Below are 6,080 nucleotides of genomic sequence, written 5' to 3'. Positions count from 1 at the left end.
TGCCGATCCCCATACCCAATGGTCTTATCTTGATTCATTTTTATGAAAAAGACATGTTCCTTTCTGATGTAATTTGATCAAGATCGATGCTCTGTTTTAACTAAAAGTTTTTCTTTAGAGTTAAATGCCATTTTAGTCCCTGTGGTTTGGGTCATTTTGCCAGTTTAGTCCAAATGTTTTATTTTTAACCTGTGGGTTCAAAAAGGTTTCACAGTTGCTATTTTAGTTTACTGGGTTAACTTCATCCATTTTTTTTGTTAACGAGAAGGCCAATTCGGTCATTTTATATGGCTAAATTGCCCTTTTAGTTAACAGAATTACATACAAAATGACCAAATTGGTCTTCTCGTTAACAGAAAAAAATGAATGAAGTTAACCAAGTGGACTAAAATGGTAATTGTGAAACATTTTTGGACCCATAGGTTAAAACATTTGGACTAAACTGGCAACATGACCCAAACCACAAGAACTAAAATGGCATTTAACTCTTTTCTTTATTTCTGATTATTTTGATGTGTTCGATTTATGCATTTTCAGTGTGCAAATTGTTGCTTGCTTTGACTCCTACTTGGAAAAAAAAAACAAGAAATAGCACAAGAACCGAGATAACCAGAGCCAGTGGCAGAACCAGAACATTTTAGTTGGGGGTCACAGTAGGTTTGTTACCTTCATGTTCCATGGTATACAACATAACACAAACTGATTTTTTTTACAAGTATATATCAAAGAGCAAAAACCAAAACGCATTTTAATAGTATCTTGGAGTGTAAATTGGTGTCTCTTCCCTAGAGGTTGACGGTTCGAGTCTCATTGTCAATTATGTAGTATAATTAGAAGTAAACTAATGAGTGTTAGCTATGGTTCTAAAAATATAAAAGAGCAAAAGTATTACCGTTGTTGTGGTAATTATAACTTTTAATGTTTTGTATTTTGAAACCATTGAAGACAAATCTCTATACAGAATTCATAAAAAAATAAAAACCTTTTTTTTAATAGAGTACAAAGCAAATAAAGTTACAAAACTTGGATTAAATAAAGTAAGTTGTGACTGCCTTAAAAACAAGAAGTAATGAAGATTAAACTTGCTTGACTATACAACCATCTAAAAATTAATTTATATATAATGTATATTTTGAGTTTGATGTTAAAATATTAATGTCTATTACAAACAATGTTAGTTCAAAATAAACTTTTAAACATCAAGGGCCATATTGCAAATTATCACTTCATCTTTCATCTTCATTCCCTTTTTTAGTTTTTACATAGCAACTCCACACCCAAATAATAACCACCGATTTCATCTTCATTTCTTCTCCTTCTACTCTTCTAGTTTCATCTCCATTTCTTCTCGTTTCGATAAACATCACCAACAAAAAGCTAATCCCAGAAATTTGGGGGGTCAAACTAACCTAAAGCAACAGTAAAGACCCGTTATTAGTTGACAAATGAACGAATATATATATGAGAATAATAATTTACATCGAGATAGTTGGTAAACGAATATATATATATATATATATGACAAATTGGTTTGCCGAAGGGTCAACGGACCCCTTTGGTTCCGCCGATGACCAGAGTCCTTGAGTTTGGACGCCTCACCTTTGGACATCATCGGGTGGCAGACTCCAACGTCGCACATAATTTCAGGCAGCTCTGACGTGGCTCGGCGACCAAACTTCAGGCGTATTGAAGATAGTCTAATAATCTGAGTTGAAATGTCAAGTCACGCCCGCTCGGTATTCGGCTCCGGCTCGATTTGTCAGATCATGGTGAAAATAAAAGAGAAGTACTTTTACCCTCTGAGTTGAAATGTCTTCACGTCGCACATAAAAGAGTACTTTTAGTTTTACCCTCTAGATGAAAATAATTTAATGCACCACACAATAGTACACTACCACCCTTCTACTTAAATCACAACATTACACAACATCTCTCTTCGAAAAAAGAGAAATCACAAAAACCAATGGCTGGATGTGTTGTTTGTACACTACCACCTAGGAAGAAACATTGGATTTGATTATTTCTTTACACACTATATCTTCACAGATGGAGTGCTTCTTCCGCAACGCCGGTGAAGGCGTCATCCAGGACTCTAGCACCGTGCTTCTCGGTGAGCAACACTAACTGTTCTTGGTAACCAATCCACGAGACATGCCCATTTCAAATTGTCATGTCTCGGAAACCACTTTCGCCGTATCGACTTTCATACCCCGCATTTCTGTATTCACTTCTTCGAGTCTTGCTCTCAGACGGTCTTCATCTCTGGATAGGTCTTCAAAGATCCCCATATAGAGAGGCTATCATGGAGATCTATGAAGACCTATCTAAGATGAAGACCGTCTTAGAGCAAGACTCGAAGAAGTGAATACAGAAATGCGGGTATGAAAGTCGATACTGTGAAAAGACATCCAAGAAGTGATGAATATAGAAATGCGGGGTTTGAAAGTCAATACGGGGAAAGTGGTTTCCGAGACATCCAGAAGAGAACGGTCCTGTCAGACTTCACTAGCGGTGGTCCTGGAAAAACACCAAGAGCTTCACATGCTGAACCCTTTAGGTTTCTGAACTCATGGCTTAATAAACCAGGATTGGAAGAAGCTGTGAGATCTGTGGTTTTGTCTAGAGATGGGTCGGACGACCCGGATTTGTTCTTGGCTAAAAAACTTGTGGCTATCCGGGAAAAGGTTAAAGCTTGGAGAAAAGAAAGGTTGTTAGTGGATAAACAGGAAGAAGATGAGGCTTCGGCCCTTGTAGAAGATTTAGAAAATATCTTGGAAACTCGTAAGCTGACGGAGACGGAGGAGTGGATGCTAGCAGAAGGCAAGAAAGTTTTAAAAGACTTATCTTTGTCTAAGATTTCGGATCTGAAACAAAGGGCCCGGGTCCGTTGGGCCTTAGATGGAGATGAGAATTCCAGCTATTTCCACGGGTGTATAAACGGTAGGAAAGCCGCTAACGCTATTCCGGGTCTCTCTCTCAACGGGGAATGGATTTCGTCCCCTCCCAGAGTTAAGAAGGAGGTTCTGGCTTTCTTCAGAAGTCGTTTCAAGGAAGCTCTGCCTTGTAGGCCGAGGATCGTCTGTAATAATTTTAAAAAGATTTCAGCGGACCAAAGCAGCTTCCTTATTGCCCCATTCTCTTATGCTGAAGTGAAAGAAGCGGTTTTTGGGTGTGGAGATGATCGCGCCCCCGGTCCCGACGGGTTCAACTTTCGATTTATCAAACACTTCTGGGATTTCTTCGAGGAAGACTTTAGGGCCATTGCTGGTCATTTCTTTTCTTCTAGTAAGATTAATGTTGGTTGCAGTTCGTCGTTCATTACCCTCGTCCCCAAATCGGCTGATCCGGTTAGCTTGAATGGGTATAGACCGATTAATTTGGTAGGAGTTATTAGTAAATTCCTTTCTAAACTACTGGCCAATCGTTTAAAGGTGGTAGTTGGTTCCGTGATCTCAGAAGCTCAGTCGGCTTTTTTAAAGGGGAAGTTCATTCTGGATGGCCCTTTGGTGTTGAATGAGGTGATCAATTGGTGTAAGAAAAACAGGAAGCAGGCTTTTATTCTTAAGATAGACTTCGAAAAAGCGTACGACAATGTTAACTGGAACTTCCTGGTGGATTCTATGCTCCAAATGGGATTTCCGTCTTTGTGGGTGTCTTGGATTAACGGCATTGTGTCATCGGCTAGATCTTCGGTGTTGGTGAATGGGTCTCCTACGTTCGAGTTCCAGTGTGGGAAAGGCTTGAGGCAAGGCGACCCGATTTCTCCGTTCTTGTTCTTAATGGTGATGGAAGTGTTAGCTTGTATGATCGATAAGGGGGTTGAGGTGGGGGTTCTTAACGGGATCTGTTCGCCAGCTGAAGGCCCGACTATTTCACATCTTCTATTCGCAGACGACGCAGTCATCATTGGTGATTGGTCCAAAGTGAACTTAGAAAACGTGGTGCGTATTCTCAGATGTTTCCGTATTTGCTCAGGTTTGAAGATTAACTTGTCCAAGTGTAATCTGTTTGGGTTGGGCGTTGAGACTCCAGAGGTAGAGGGGTTGGCTTCGGTGGTTGGGTGTAGTGTAGGTGGTTTTCCCTTTAAGTTTTTGGGGGTTGTTGTGGGGGCGAACATGAATAAAATATCAAACTGGAAGCCTGTGTCCGATGTCTTTGATGCTAGGCTTTCAAGATGGAAGTCGTCGTGTTTATCCATTGGTGGCAGAGTCGTCCTCATTAAATCAGTCCTTCAAAGCTTGCCAGGGTACTATTTCTCTCTATTTAGAGCCCCGGTGTCCGTTATTAAGAACCTGGAGGGGAAGATTAAAAAGTTTTTATGGGGAAACGTGGAAGGTAGAAGGCCGATGTATTGGGTGAACTGGGACCGGGTTGCGCTTCCTAAGGATAAAGGAGGTCTTGGACTGGCTAAACTCGCCTCGATCAACATTTCTCTCTTGGTCAAATGGGGTTGGCGCTATAAGACGGAGCAAAATGTGCTATGGAAAAGGGTGGTGGATGCGTTCCATACGGTCCGGAGAAACTGGGATTTTTTCCCATGTCGGAAAGGGTTGGGTGGTCCTTGGTCCAATATTGTCAAAGTTCTTTCGACGACTAATATTGAAGGTGTTCCTCTTCAGCATTATTTTAAAGGAGCTGTTGGAAATGGGAGAGATATTACCTTTTGGGTGGATCAGTGGGTAGGGGACAAGCCATTAAAAGACCTGTGTCCTTTACTGTTTGGTTTAGAAAGGAAGAAGAGGTGTAAAGTGGGCCAAAGACTCATCAAATATCCTGAAGGTATGGTTAAATGCTGGGAATGGAGTAGGCAGCCGATGTCGGGTCAGGAGGTTCTTGAGTTAGCTCGGCTGTACTCTGCTTTGGACTCGGTGTCTCTTTCTGACCAATCGGACAGGTGGATTTGGTCTGGGTCGATAGATGGTGGATTCAGTGTGGGATCGGTTAAAGATATGCTTACGGCGGACCGAGACGTCAGTGGAATTTACATTCTAGAGTGGTGCAAGTGGATTCCGGCGAAGTGTAACATCTTCGCTTGGCGGGCAGAAATGGATAGGCTCCCTACGGCGGCAGCGCTTTCAAGAAGAGGAATTTTGATGGAAGATCCGAATTGTCCTTTTTGCTCGGAATGCGAGGAAACTGTCGATCACATCTTCACGGCTTGTAGCTTCGCGGTGGTTATCTGGCAGCACCTATCGGTGTGGTGTGGGATTCCGAGCTTGTTCGCATTTTCCTTCAAGGACCTTCTGGAGTTTCAGCTTTTTTCGGGGTTATCGGGTAAAAAGAAAGAAGTGCTGTACGGGCTGATCATCATTGTTTGCTGGAGCATCTGGAGATCTAGAAACGGTGTTAGGTTCAACAACAAAGAGGCTCGGGTTGAAGACGTCATCTCGGAAATTAAAGCTTGCGGATTTCTTTGGGCTAAAAATAGAGCGAAACTTGGTCATTTGTCTTGGTCCGATTGGTGTAAATTTGTATTTATGTAAAGTCTGTGTTGGTGTTTTCTGTTTGGCTGCCCCGTTTTGTGGGTGGTCGGTTTTTATGAAATTTGCCTTTCAAAAAAAAAAGCTTCACATGCTGAAGGTTTAATTAAATCCGTTGACTTTCTTTTCTTTCTTCAATTTCTTTTCTTTTTATAACTTTAACCTGTTGTGTGCAAGCCTTAATTTGAACTCTTTATTTGCAGGGTGATGATGATGACCGGGGTTGGCATGGGGTGGAGCTTTATGTCCTTTGGAAATTGGAGGAGAAGTTTAGTTTATTGTTTGCATACTTGCTTTTGTTTCTGCATTTTCCCTTTCAATTAAGGATGAGAGTGGGAGGGTGTTCCCATGATCTCCACGTGGTTTATGTTTAGCGTATTTGTTGCTTTATGTTGTTTTAACCAATGTTTTTAAAACCGGATCGGTAATTGAACCGACCTCTCTACTGGTTTACTGGTCCGATCGGTCGAACCGTTTTAAGAACCGGATTAAAATATATAATTTAATTATAGAGTAAATTACAAAGTTTTGTCCTTTATGTTTACATCAAATTTCAGACGCTGTCTTTTAGACTGCGGGGTATGGGGCGGGAGTTTGGGC

The sequence above is a fragment of the Helianthus annuus genome, chromosome 13, assembly GCF_002127325.2.
Source record: "Helianthus annuus cultivar XRQ/B chromosome 13, HanXRQr2.0-SUNRISE, whole genome shotgun sequence".
In the NCBI taxonomy this organism is placed as follows: Eukaryota; Viridiplantae; Streptophyta; class Magnoliopsida; order Asterales; family Asteraceae; genus Helianthus; species Helianthus annuus.
The sequence above is the reverse complement of the archived record's forward strand: the minus strand, read 5'-3'. Positions refer to the sequence as shown.